Consider the following 13,913-nt stretch of genomic DNA (forward strand, 5'->3'; position numbering starts at 1 on the left):
TAATATCACTCGTCATTCTCCTACACTCCAGTAAAAAAGTCAGCATCTGTTCAGTTTCGAGTCCCAGCAACATACTTGTAAACCTCTGCACTTTTTCTTGCTTAGTGTCATCCTTCCTGTAGCAGTTTGACCAAAACTGAACACAGTGTTCCAAACGTGGTCTCACCAACACCTTGTGCAACTATAACATAACATCCCAACTATATGCTCAGTGCCCTTCCTGATGAAGGCCAGCATGCCGAGAGCCTTCTTCCCCACCTTATCTATCTGTGATACCACTTTCAGGGAGCCATGTACATGTACTCCTAGGTCCCTCTGTTGTACAACACTCCCAAGTCCCAACCATTCACTGTGAAAGTCCTACCCTCATTTACCTTCCTAAAATGTAATACCTTGCACTTATCCAAATTAAAATTCCTTTACCATTCCTTGGACCACTTTCCCAGCTGATCAAGATTCCTCTGTAAATCCTGGTAACTATCTTCACTATCAACATTACTGCCTATTTTAGCATCATCTGTAAACTTACTAACTCTGCCTTTTACATTCTCATCCAAATTATTGATGTAACTGACAAATAGCAATGGGCCTAGAACAAGCCTTGAGAGACCTCGCTAGTTATGTGCCTCACCAGACACGATTATATGCACCTGTCTACCTGTCCTTCCTTGGCCTCCCCATTTTCCCACCTCTCCCCTACCCTGATATCACCCCTCTCCCTCTCCCATTTGTCCATTCTTCCTGCTTTTTCCTTTCCCTTTCTGCTCAACCTCTCTCTTTCTGCTCAGCTGCTTCTCACTTCCCTAGGCAACTTCATTCTAACAGAGTTCTCTGTTAATTTTGTTCCTGAAGTTCTGATGAAAGGTCTCATCCTGAAACGTCAACTGTTTACCCTTTTCCATAGATAGTGCTTGGCCTGCTGAGTTCCTCCAACCTGGAAAGTTGTGAGAAATAAATTACAAAAATTAATACCTTTGAACAGCATACATGGCTCAAGACTACGTCAGACTACCAGGCTTAAAACCAAAGGCGTTAAGCATCTGTTGTAAGCCCATATGGAAAAGTACACATGAAGACAATGTATGGTCTAGCATAGCGGTTAGTTTGACACTATTTCTGCTCAGGGTGTTCCAGAGTTCAAATTCCAGCGCCATTCTGTAAAGAGCTTCTGTGGAATGTGTGGGTTTTTCCTGGGTGCTCTGGTTTCCTTCCACAGTTCAAAGTTGTACCGGATAGGTTAACTGGTCATTGTAAATTGTCTTGTGGTTAAGTTGTTGGCGATGAAGTAATTGAAATATGGAAGAAATCATCAAACTCGAGTGGGTCAATGACAGTGGAAGTAGATAAACCAATTATCTTTCTTCTTGCAATGCGCTTGAAGGAATGGAGGCTGCTATTTTGTGAGGCGGTTCTGTAACCATTTTGTGAACTGTTTAAACTGATCTTGGCTCTTGGATAACGTGAGTAATCGAATGTGGACACAAAGTGTTTTACTATTGATCTGCTAAATCTGATATCATTCTCAGATGCGTTGTTTATTGTGTACAATGGCAGAAGTAATCTCATTTCCTCAACCCAGTGACTGGGTGACCTGGTTTGACTGGTTTGAACCAGAGTTGAATAGAACAAAATAAGTCTCCTAAGGCACAAATTTGTGCAGCTCTTGGACTATATCCAGTGGGAATCAGACACAGGTCAGTCAGATGACCTTGAGCCAACAAGATCAAAATGCAACATTTGAATTGATGAGGGAAGACTATAAGAATGAAGGGCTTCAAATGTGAAAGGTGAGAACCCTAATAATTAGCTAGTGCAAGGAAGAACCCATGCCAGGGGCTGGGAGAATGAAGGATTAATTGTCTGGCCACTGGTTGATCTTCTATTTTAGTGTTATAAATTGGAGAAGTAGTTTGAGTGAGTATTGGTACAGACGAAAAAGTAGAATTCATGTTTTAATTTATTGGCCTGGGGTCAACATATTTATATTGTTTGTGCAGAGACAATAACATGCAAGCTTTGATTAATTAAATGTTGCATAATGAATTGCCTAATTTAGGTCAGTTTATGTACAGTCAACAGGTTAGGGTTAATTGGGTTTGTCAGGGGTTGCTAGGGCAACATGACTGAAAGGGCTGGAACTGCTTACTTTGCACTGTCTTGCTAAATAAGTAAATAAATAAATCCAATAGGAATACACTGATGCAACAGTAGTATGTATACAGCTCAACTGGATTTTTAAATAAAGTACTGATGCAGCCTTTGAATAGCTGCCAGTACATAATTTACACAGTAATTTGCATTATGCAGGAGTTCTCGTAAATCATTACTGATTATTCTTTTATAACCCTCAGGTTTGGCCAGTGGCATTAGTCTAGGGAAGACAGTCTCTGGCCTTACCAAACGTGTGAAATCTGAGGTGCAAAACCTCCTGTTTGTGTGGATACTGCGTGATGTGTACCCCTGTTACAATTCAGTACCACGAAATAACAAACAGTACACCATATGCAATTAAACGATTTAGCTTTATAATTCTTAATTTGACTGGGGGTTTGTAAAGAAAGACAAAAAGAAAAGGGCCCATTTTAATGAAACAGTCTAATATGCACATTGGAGCTCACGGTTTCCCATCCGTTAGTCCTCCATCGAGTTCCCCCGGGCGTTGTCAACTCCTGACCCCACTCCAAGTCCACTCCATCCTGCAGTCTATGACCTCTCCGTTCTGGCATCTTCTCTTTCCATCCTCCACCGAACAAAAGACCTGGAACAACTCGCTCTCAGACACACAAGAAAATAAAACACTCCCTTCATTGGATGGCACACATTCCAGAGCCCCCATTGTCTCTAGTCGTAACCCAAACACTGCTGCTACAGAACAACCATTACATTAGCAGTGAAACCTTTCCCAGGGCATTACACTTCTAAAGAGAAATCCTGGATATGAAATTAGCATAAAAATGGTTCAAATAATTCATGTAAAACTTAACCATTTTATTTTCTTACCTGACTAAGAAACTTGGCTGAGCTCAAAAATTCATGTCCCTAATCAGGAGATGTGCAAGGCATGATCCTAACCAATCAGACTTACCCTAAACCCAATTCTTGAGTAGAATGTGATGAGGCAAGTCCTGTTGAAGGTCTGGGCCTGAAATATTGACTGTCTGTTTCTCCCCATGGATGCTGTCTGACCCACTGTGTTTCTCCAGATCCTTTGTGTGGAGTCACACAAGGCTGTATCATCACTTAAACCCTCTTCTTAACCTTTCCCACAATGACAACTTCCTACAGGTGTGGAAATAATATGTAGGACATGTGGGAAATTGTTCATCCTTCAACAAACAATTTGCTGGAGGCAGCATTTAGAGAGAAATGGACAGTTGATGTTTCATGATGAGACTTTCATCTGGACTGGGAGATAGAGGGGAGATATTATCAAATGGTGGAAAGAAGGGGTGGAGCAAGGGTTTGCTGGTGATTGGTGGATCCAGGTGTGGTATGCAAATGAAGGAGGGAAGAGAGGAAGAAGTGACAGAGACTGAAAGGTAATGGATGGAAGTGACAAAAGGATATGGATGATAAAGTCTGACAGGAAAGTGGTGCATGGAATCAAATAGCTGAAGTGGGATGGGCAGAGCAGGAGGAGGAGAATGTGTGCATGATGAGCAGATGGAATATCTGAAGGAGGGGAAAGAGACTAGGTGATGGGGGATTTGGGGTGAGTTTTGAAGGGAGGAGTAACGGAAGGGGTACAAAAGAGAGCTGTTTATCTGAAAGAGGAGAACTCAGTGTCATTGCTAATGGAAGAATGTGAAGTTTTGCTTCTCTAGTTTGTGTTTAGCTTTCCCCTAGCAGTGGAGAAGGCGAAGGACAGACATGTCAATGTGGGAGTTGGGAGGAGAACTAAAACTGTTTACTAGTCTGTGCCTGGTCTCACCAGTGCAGAGCAAGAAGGCTACATCAGAGGCACTGCATGTCCCAATGTGGCCTTCATCATGAGCACCCCAGAACCAAAGCCACTCCATCTTTAGTCATTTAATTTCAGTACTCAGATGATACTCGCTTATGTGCAGGCTTGGCCACCAAGCTACATCTGTTGACTTCAAAGTATGAGAAAGAATCGGTCTCTCACTAAACATCTGGAACCCAAAGGCCATTTTCCAATCTACCTCTACAGCAGAAAACTATTCCCTGGCAATGGAGGTCCATGGTAGCAGGGACCTCTTTTCATATGTCAAAGGTGAACAAAGTGCCTCCATGTGCCTCCAGGGTACCAGCTCACCATTGAGCGACTGAGGAAAACAGTGTTTGTAGACCAAGACTGCAAACCTAGCACAACACTCACAGTTTATTGAACATCAGCAATCCCTGCCTCCCATATGCTTTGGAGTCACAGACCTAAAGTCTTATTTTAATGATAAAATAAGTCAAAGTCAGCATGGTTTCTGTGAAGGGAAATCTTGCATGAGCAATCAGTTAGCATTCCTTGAGGAAGTAACAAGCAGAGTGGACAAAGGAGAGGCAGTGGATGTCATTTACTAAGATTTTCAGAAGGCATTTGATAAGGTACCACTCTTGAGGCTGCTTAACAAGATAACATCCCATAGCTTTACAGGAAGGATAGTGGCTTGGCTAGAGGAATGGCTGATAGGCAGGAGGCAGCGAGTAGGAATTAAGGGGGCACTTTCTGGTGGGCTGCCTGTGACTAGTGGTGTTCCTTGTGGGTCAGTATTGGGACCACTACTTTTCACATTGTTTGTCAGTGATTTAGATAATGGAATTGATGGCTTTGTGGCAAAGTTTGCAGATGATGCAAAGATAGGTGGAGGGGTAGGTAGTGCTGAGGAAGCAATGCAGCAGGACTCAGACAAATTGGAAGAATGGGCAAAAAAGTGGCAGATGGAATACAGTGTTGGGAAATGTATGATAATGCACTTTGGTAAAAGAAATGAAAGTACAGACTGTTAACTAAATAGAGAGAAGTTTCAAACATAAGAGGTTCAGAGGGACTTAGGAGTCCTCGTGCAGGACTCCCAGAAAGTTAATTTACAGCTTGAGTGAGTGGTAAAGAAGGCAAATGCAATGTTTGCATTTATTTCAAGTGGAATAGAATATAAAAGCAAGGAGGTAATGCTGAGCCTTTATAAGACACCAGTCAGGCTGCACTTGGAGTATTGTCAACTCCAGAAAGGGCCCTATATCTCAGAAAGGATGTGTTGTCATTAGAGAGAGTCCAGAGGAGGTTTACAAGGATGGTCCAGGAATGAAGGGGTTAACATATGAGAAGTATTTGGCAGTTTTGGGCCTGTACTCACTAGGATTTAGAAGAATGCAGGGGAGATCTCATTGAAACCTACGGAATGTTGAAAGGGCTAGATAAAGTGCCCTTTTAAAGGGATAAAGGGATGTGGAGAGGATGTTTCCTGTGGTGGGGGTATCCAGAACTAGAGGGCACAGTCTCAAAATCAAGGAGTAACCTTTTAGAACAGAGGTAAGGAGGAATTTTTTTTAGTCAGAGAGTACTGAATCTGTGGAATGCTCTGCCACAGACTGTGGTGGAGGCCAAATCTGTGGGTATATTTAATGCAGAAGTTGGTTGTTTCCTAATTGGTCAGGGCATCAAGGGATATGGCAAGAAGGCAGGTGTATGGGGTTGAGTGGGATCCAGGATCAGCCATGTTGGAATGGTGGAGCAGAGTCGATGGGCTGAGTGGCCTAAATCTGCTCCTATGTCTTATGGTCTTGTCCAGGATACACCACTAATACCTGATCTATAGATCCACAGATAGTACAGGTGAACCAATATCAGTGTCCTGAGGTATTGATGCTGTAGTTATCCTCCGTTAGTTCCATTAGTCAGGTCACCTTGTCCATATACCCGACACCAGACTCTTAAAACAAGCATTACAAGCAACCTCATTACAGCGAAAGATGTTCACGAGGTTAAATAAAACATTTTTGTAATCTCCTTCACAAAATGTAATACACCATCCTGACACATCTGGAGAAACAAAGGAGCTGGTTGTGGACTACAGGAGAAATGGAGACAGGCTAACCCCTATAGACATCAATGGATCTGGGTTTGAGAGGGTGAACAGCTTTAAGTTTCTTGGCATCCACATCACCGAGGATCTCACGTAGTCTGTACATACCGGCTGTGTGGTGAAGGAAGCACAACAGTGCCTCTTTCACCTCAGACAGTTAAAGAAGTTTGGTATGAGTCCCCAAATCCTAAGGACTTTCTACAGGGGTACAATTGAGAGCATCCTGACTGGCTGCATCACTGCCTGGTATGGGAACTGTTCTTCCCTCAATCGCAGGACTCTGCAGAGAGTGGTGCGGACAGCCCAGAGCATCTGTAGATGTGAACTTCCCACTATTCCAGACATTTACAGAGACAGGTGCGTAAAAAGGGCCCGAAGGATGATTGGGGACCCAAGTCACCCCAACCACAAATTGTTCCAGCTGCTACCATCCGGGAACAGGTACCACAGCATAAAAGCCAGGACCAACAGGCTCCGAGACAGCTTCTTCCACCAGGCCATCATACTGATTAATTCATGCTAATATAGTTGTATTTCTATGCTATAATGACTGTCCTGTTGTACATACTATTTATTACAAATTACTATAAATTGCACATTGCACATTTAGACGGAGACATAACATAAATATTCTTATTCCTTATGTATGCAAAGAATGTAAGAAATAAAGTCAATTCTATTCAATTCAATTCAACGCTCTTCAGTTCATGCATTCTGTGACCCATGACCACCCAAAATGGTGCAGAAGCGTCTGGGAAGGACTGAAGCTCCTTTAATCTCTACAGTGGGAGTGTACAAAGGGCCAATATGCAATGCAGAACATCCCAAACTATCCTCCTAAACACGTGACAGAATCTGACGCTCCCCCATTCAGCCTCAACCACTTGAAACCCCAACAAACTGGAGTGGAAAGACATCATTCTCAATCCAGAGGGACTGACCAAGAATTCTTAACTTTAGATTGCTTATCTGTTCCCCTCTAACCTCACACTGGAGGAGAAGGCTCAACACTCTCATTCAATTAGTATTTTACATCATATTGTGCTGAAACAGATGCTAAGTCTAAAAGCATTTCCAAGTAAATGTAATTCCCCATTTTCCTGCAGCCAATAAACCATAATGGATAAAGTTGTTGATGCAAATGTGCTCCTATATTTGTCTTCATTCAGTCTTTGAATCTGAAGTGGGGCTAATGCCAAAATTTATTTGTTATTGGTATTTGCCATTGCCAAAATGGTGAATAAATAAAACAGTGTAACATAGCCACAGGGTGGCCATGATGCCTCTGTAACTATACCCATCTGTCTGGTGCTCTTCACACTGTTCCCTGCCTATTCACATTCTGAAAGGTCGCTGTAATTTTTTCCTCTACCACCTCCCTTGTCAGCGTGTTCCTCACTACTTTCTGTGTAAAACGGCTGGGGGTGGGCTGAAGAGTAGCCATACTTTACATTAGCCGGTTGTAAGATCAGGGTTTGATTCCCGCTGCCGTCTGCAAGGAGTTTGTATGTCCTCTCCGTGCTTGTATGGGTTTCCTCCTGGTGCTCCAGTTTCCAAGAAGACATACGGTTAGGCTCAGTGACTTGTTGGGCATGCGGTGTTGGTGCTGGAAGTGTGACGACACTTGCGGGCTGCCCAGCACAATCCTCACTGATTTGATTTGATGAAAAGCAGCATATTTCATTGTATGTTTCAATGTATACGTGACAAATAAAGCTCATCTTTAATGGAGGGCAAGAGCATAGCTGAGAAGGACAGCCAGGGAACTTTTTGGATGGAATTCTGAGAAACAGGAATCTCTTTGTATTTGAGAAGTGAAGACTGATTAGGGGTAATCAACATTGCTCTTTGTGAGGGAAATACACACAGTGGCCACTTTATTAGGTACACTTGTACACCTCATTAATGCAAGTATCTAATCAGCCAATCATGAGGCAACAATTCAGTACATAAAAACATGCAGATGTAGTCAAGAGGTTCAACTGTTGTTCAGACCAATTATCAGGAGGGGGAAGAAATGTGATCTAAGTGACTTTGACCGTGGAATGATTGTTGGTGTCAGACGGGGTGTATTGAATCGGTGGACTGGTTAGTATTCAAGGACTCGGCAGCTAACCTCGATGAGTATGCCTCAGCTGTCACGGACTTTATTTGGAAATGCACGGAGGACTGTATATCTTGCAAGACGATCCGGGTATTCTCTAACTGGAAACCTTGGATGAATTATGAGGTCAAGTACCTTTTAAAGTCTAGAGCTGCAGCTTTTAGGTCCGGGGATACCAGTCGCTACACGGAATCCAGGTGTGAACTCCGGAAAGCCATTAAGGGCGCCAAGAGGCAATATCGAGCCAAGTTGGAAGCTCAGGCCAACCAGAGGGATGCCAGTAGACTATGGCAGGGTCTAAATGAGATCACTGGGCTCAAAGAAAAGGCTGGGAATATCAATAACTGTGGCGCTTCTCTTCCTGATGAACAACGTATTCTACACAACATTCGAACAGAAGAGGAGCGTCCCACTCCCTCCGGATGAACCGGACCTGGTGGCATCGAGATTCATTGTCACCGAGGAGGACGTTAGAAGGGCCTTCCTGAAGATAAATCCAAGGAAGGTGACGGGCCTAGATGGCGTCCCAGGACAGGTACTCCGGGCCTGTGCAAGCGAGCTAGCTGGAGTGTTTGCTGACATCCTCAACTGCTCCTTGCTTCAGTCTAAGATCCCCTCGTGTTTTAAGAAGGCAACGATAATCCCAGTGCCGAAGAAGAGCAAGGTGGCATGCCTGAATGACTATCGACCTGTGGCTCTGACATCAATTGCTATGAAGTGCTTCGACAGATTGGTTATGGCACAAATCAGCCACAGCCTACCAGTCAACCTCGACGCTTTGTAATTCACCTACCGGAGCAACAGATCAACAGCAGATGCCATCTCTCTGGCCCTACGTTCCTCCTTAGAACACCTGGAGAATAAAGAAGCATACTTAAGGCTCCTTTTCATTGGCTACAGCTCTGCCTTTAATACCATCATTCCAAATAAACTGATTCCTAAGCTCCGGAACCTGGGCCTGAGCACTCAGATCTGCAGCTGGATCTTCAACTTCCTCACAGACAGGACCCAGGCTGTAAAAATAGGGGATAAGCTCTCCTCTACAATCACTCTGAGCACCAGTGCCCCGCAAGGCTGTGTACTCAGCCCCCTGCTGTACTCACTGTACACCCATGATTGTGTAGCCAAGTTTCCATCAAACTCAATATATAAGTTCGCTGATGACACAACAATTGTAGGCCGTATCTCGGGTAATGATGAGTTTGAGTACAGAGAGGAAGTTAAGAACCTGGTGGCATGGTGCGAAGACAATAACCTATCCCTCAACGTCAGCAAGACGAAGGAATTGGTTGTTGACTTCAGAAGGAGTAGCGGACCGCACAACCCAATTTACATCCGTGGTGCGCAAGTGGAACAGGTCAAAAGTTTTAAGTTCCTCAGGGTCAATATCACAAATGACCTGACTTGGTCCAACCAAGCAGAGTTCACTGCCAAGAAGGCCCACCAGCGCCTTTACTTCCTGAGAAAACTAAAGAAATTTGGCCTGTCCCCTAAAACCCTCACTAATTTTTATAGATGCACCGTAGAAAGCATTCTTCTAGGGTGCATCACAACCTGGTATAGAAGTTGTCCTGTCCAAGACCGAAAGAAGGTGCAGAAGATTGTGAACACGGCATAGCACATCACACAAATCAATCTTCCACCCTTGGACTCACTTTACACCGCACGCTGTTGTAGCAGTGCTGCCAGGATAATCAAGGACACGACCCACCCAGCCAACACACTTTTCGACCCTCTTCCCTCCGGGAGAAGGCTCAGGAGCTTGAAGACTCGTACGGCCAGATTTGGAAACAGCTTCTTTCCAACTGTGATAAGACTGCTGAACGGATACTGACCCGCATCTGGGCCGTACCCTCCAAATATCCGGACCTGCCTCTCAGTTTTTTTGCACTACCTTTCTTTCCATTTTTCTATTTTCTATTTATAATTCGTAATTTAAATTTTGAATATTTACTAATTTTTACTATTTTTAATATTTAATATTTGTAATCCAGGGAGTGGGAAGCGCAGAATCAAATATCGCTGTGATGATTGTATGTTCTAGTATCAATTGTTTGGCGACAATAAAGTATAAAGTAAGTAAGTATTGAGTATCTCAGAGACTGCTGATCTGGGGTTTTCACACTCAGTGGTCTGTAGAGTTTACAAAGAATGGTGCAAGAAACAAAAAGCATCCAGCGAGTGGCAATTCTGTGGGCAAAAACACCTTGTTAATGAGAGAGGTCAGTGGAGGATGGCCAGACTGGTTGAAGTTGGCAGGAAGGTGGCAGGAACTCAAATAACAAGAAGAGCATCTCTGAATATGCAGCACCTCAAACCTAGAAATGCAGAAGACCACAAATATACAGAAATGCACTCAGTGGCCATTTTATTAGGTACCTCTTATACCTAATAAGGTGGGCACTGAGTGTGGTGTCTCATGAATTTGAATGTTTTGAAGAGGTGACCAAGAAGATTAACAAGGGCAGGGAGGTAGACTCCACATGGACATTAGGAAGCACTTGGATAAAGTCCCACCTACTAAGCTGGCCTGGAAGTGAGTTGACATAGGATCCAGGGTGGGCTAAACAATTAGATATAAAACTGGCTTCTTGTTAGGAGTCAGTGGGTAGAAGTGGAGGGTTGTTTTACAGGTCAGAGGCTTGCGACCAATGATGCATTGCAAGGTTTGGCCCCTGTTGTTTATTATCTATATAACTATTTTGACAAGAATGTCATTGGCGTGGTTATCAAGTTTTTCAGATCACACCCAAATTGTTACTATAGTGGACAAATAAAGCAGGTTATCTAAAATTAAATCAGGATCCAAATCAACTGGGAAAAAGGTCCAAGGATTGGCATATGAAATTAAACTTGGACAAGTGCAAGGTGATTTTTTTGGGGACTTAACTCAGGGCAGGGTTTACTCGGTAAATGGCAGGGCTTTGGGAGGTGTTGTAGAAAGAGAGACTCGGGAACAAGTACATAGTTCCTTGAAAGTGGTGATACTGGTATACATTTGTCGAAGGTGGAATTAGGATGTCATGCTACAACTGTAGAAGAGATTGTAAGACACCCAGTTCTAGTTGCCTAGCAACAGGAAGGATGTCATTCAGCTAGAAAGGATGCAGAAAAGATTCACAAGGATGCTGGAGCAACACCTCATATACTGTCTAGGTAGTCTCCAACCCCTTGGTATGAACATAGAATTCTCCAACTTCCAGTAATTCCCTCCCCCTCCCTTTCCCTATCCCTATTTCACTCTGCCCCTCCCCCAGCTGCCTATCATCTCCCTCATGGTTCCGCCTCCTTCTGCTACCTATTGTGTTTTCCCCTTTTCCTTCTTCACCTTTCCTGCCTATCACCTCCCTGTCTCCCCTCCCCCACCCCTTTATCTTTCCCCTTACTGGTTTTTCACCTGGAACCTACCAGCCTTCTCCTTCCCACTCTTCCCCTCACTTTCTTTATAGGGCCTCTGCCCCTTCCCTCTTCAGTCCTGACAAAGGGTTCTGGCCCGAAATGTTGACTGATTGTTTCCACGGATGCTGCCCGACCTGCTGGGTTCCTCCAGCGTGTTGTGAGTGTTCATAAGGATGTTACTAGGACAGTGCAGGTTAAGCTATGATGAGAGATTGGATAGGCTGAGGCTTTTTTCCTTTGGAGCATTGGGGGGCTGAGACTTAACCTGGTACGTGCATATAAGAACATGAGGGGCAAAGAAACATGAATGGTCACAATCTTATTCCTATGATAGGGAAGTTTAAAAATGGGGCCATAGTTTTTAAGGCAAGGGAAAAATTTAAAGGGGACATGAGGGGTAATTTTCTCACTCAGATGTTGGTGTGTGAAATGTTTAGAAGACATTTAGACAAGTTCAAGGATAGGAAATGATTAAAGGTTCATGGGTAGGAAATGATTAAAGGGTTAATGTATGAGGAACATTTGACAGTTCTGGTCCTGCACTCAGTGAAGTTGAAAAGGATGGAGAGGGATCGCATTGAAACTGAATATGAAAGGCCTGAATAGAATGGGCACAAAGAGGATGTTTTCAGTAATGCGAGAGTCTAGGACCAGATGGCTCAGCCTCAGAACAAAAGGATAACTCTTTAGATCAGGGATAAGGAGGAATTTCTTTAGCCAGAGGTTGATGAATTTGTGGAATACATTGCCACAGACATCTGGAAGACCAATTCATTTGAAAGATCAATTCATTTAAAATGGAAGTTGATGGGTTCTTGATTAGTAAGGGTGTCAAAGTTTATGGGGAGAATGCAGGAGAAAACTATCAACACTATCATCCCCTCAACACTAATCAATAAGCTCCAAGACTGGTGCCTCAGTACCTCCTTGTGAAACTGGATCCTCAATTTCCTCCCTTGCAGAACCCAGTCAGTCTAGATTGGCAACAACATGTCCTCTGCAGTCTCCATCAGCACAGGTGAATCGCAAGGCTGTGTGCTTAGCCCCCTGTTCTCACTTTATACTTATGAATGTGAGGCTCCAATGCCATATTTAAGTTTACTGACAACACCACTGTTATGGGCTGAATCAAAGCTGGTAATGAATCGGCATGTAGGAGGGAGATTGATAATCTGGTTGAACTGTGCCACAAGAACAATCTCTAACTCAACATCAACAAAACCAAACAGCTGATTATTGACTACAGGAGGGGGAAACCAGAGGTCCCTGAGCCATTCCTCATCAGGAGATCAGGGATGGAGAAGGTCAGCAACCTGAAGCTCCTCAGCATTATCATTTCAGAGGATCTGTCCTGGGTCCAACAAGTAACTGCCATTACAAAGAAGGCACGGCAGCACCTTGACTTTCTCAGAAGTTTGCGAAGATTTGGCATGTTACCTAAAACTTTGACAAACTGCTATAGATGCGCAGTGAAGAGTATACTGACCGTTTGTATCACAATCTGAAATGGAAGCACTAATGCTCTTGAGTGGAAAATCCGACAATCCGTAGTGGATACAGCCCAGTCCATCACAGGTAAAGCCCTCCCCAACCCTGAGCACATCTATAAGGAGCACTGTTGTAGGAAAGCTGCATCCATCATCAAGGACCCCCACCATCCAGGATATGCATTCTTCTCACTACTGCCATCAGGAAGGAGGAGCAGGGAGTCTTAGGACCCAGACCCCACCAGGTTCAGGAATAGTTATTATCCCTCAACCACTAGGCTCTTGAATCAGAGGGGAATCACTCAACTTGACTTACTCCAATACTGAACTAATTCCGCAAACTATCGACTCACTTTCAAGGATTCTACAATTCACGTTCTTGATATTTATTGCTTGCTCCCTTATTTGTTTATTTATTTATTATTTTGATTTCTGTTTTTTTCCTTTTTTGTATTTGCAGTTTGTTGTCTTTTGCACTTTAGTGGTTTGTCCGTCTTGCTTATGCGTTGTTTTTCATTGATTCTATTGTGTTTCTTTGTATTTACTGTGCATGCCTACAAGAGATTGAATTTCAAGGTAGTATATGGGGCATTTATGTACTTCGATAATAAATTTACTTTGAACTTTGAATAGAGTTGAGAGAGAACAATAAATCAGCCATAAACAAATGGCACAGCAGACTCAATGGCCGAATGGCCTAATTCTGTTCTTATGACTTATGGTCTTATCAATTGTCCCTGAAATGACCTGGCAAATGAACAAGACACATTGTTTGGTCCAGAATCATATTTGGGCCAGACCAAGTAAAGACTGCAGATTTCCTTTTCTGAAAATCTTTACTGCGCGATTTGTGCTTATATAGCAGTCTGGTAGTCTGATACTGAG

The sequence above is a fragment of the Mobula birostris genome, chromosome 3 (assembly GCF_030028105.1).
Source record: "Mobula birostris isolate sMobBir1 chromosome 3, sMobBir1.hap1, whole genome shotgun sequence".
In the NCBI taxonomy this organism is placed as follows: domain Eukaryota; kingdom Metazoa; phylum Chordata; class Chondrichthyes; order Myliobatiformes; family Myliobatidae; genus Mobula; species Mobula birostris.